Source organism: Falco biarmicus, chromosome 4 (assembly GCF_023638135.1).
Source record: "Falco biarmicus isolate bFalBia1 chromosome 4, bFalBia1.pri, whole genome shotgun sequence".
Lineage (NCBI taxonomy): Eukaryota > Metazoa > Chordata > Aves > Falconiformes > Falconidae > Falco > Falco biarmicus.
Window position 1 is genome coordinate 74,243,920 of NC_079291.1, and position 596 is coordinate 74,244,515.

The window sequence follows — 596 nt, forward strand, 5'->3', positions numbered from 1 at the left end:
GCCGCTTGCTGATGGCGTCACGGGCACGCACCAGCGGGGCCGGCGTCGCCCCTTCGGGGGGGCCGGTGCGGGGCTGCGCCGCGCTGGAGGCGGCCACCATGTGCCGCTCCTCGGCCTTGGGCGGGGGATGGGACGTCCCCTTCCCCGCTCCATGGAATTCCCCATCGGCGGGTGTGTGAAGGGGGCACCGAGCGGCTCTGCCGAGCGTGGAATTCGGGGTGCGGGTGACGGCAGAGCCTGGCCTGGCTAAAACCAGAGAGATGGCGCAGGTCTGGCTGCCACTTCCAGAGAGAGGAGCCAGGGCCGCCGGGAGGGAGCTGCCACCAGCAGCAGCGGCAGCTCTGTAACCCCGGCTCGGGGGAGTGCACGGAGAACTGCGCCTGCACTGCACTCCTGCTGCAGCTCATCTTTGGCTTTGTGTCTACGAAGCACTTGCACGCAGCGCAGCTCGTGTGGCGCGGGATGTTGTGGATTAGGTGCAACAAAGCCAGCACCAGCCCTTGCATCATCCCGGCACCCTTCCTCTGGGCTGTACTTCCCCTTGGAACCGACCCCAGTCCCTCCTCCAGATTCCCTGTGCTGGGGCCAAAAGGAAA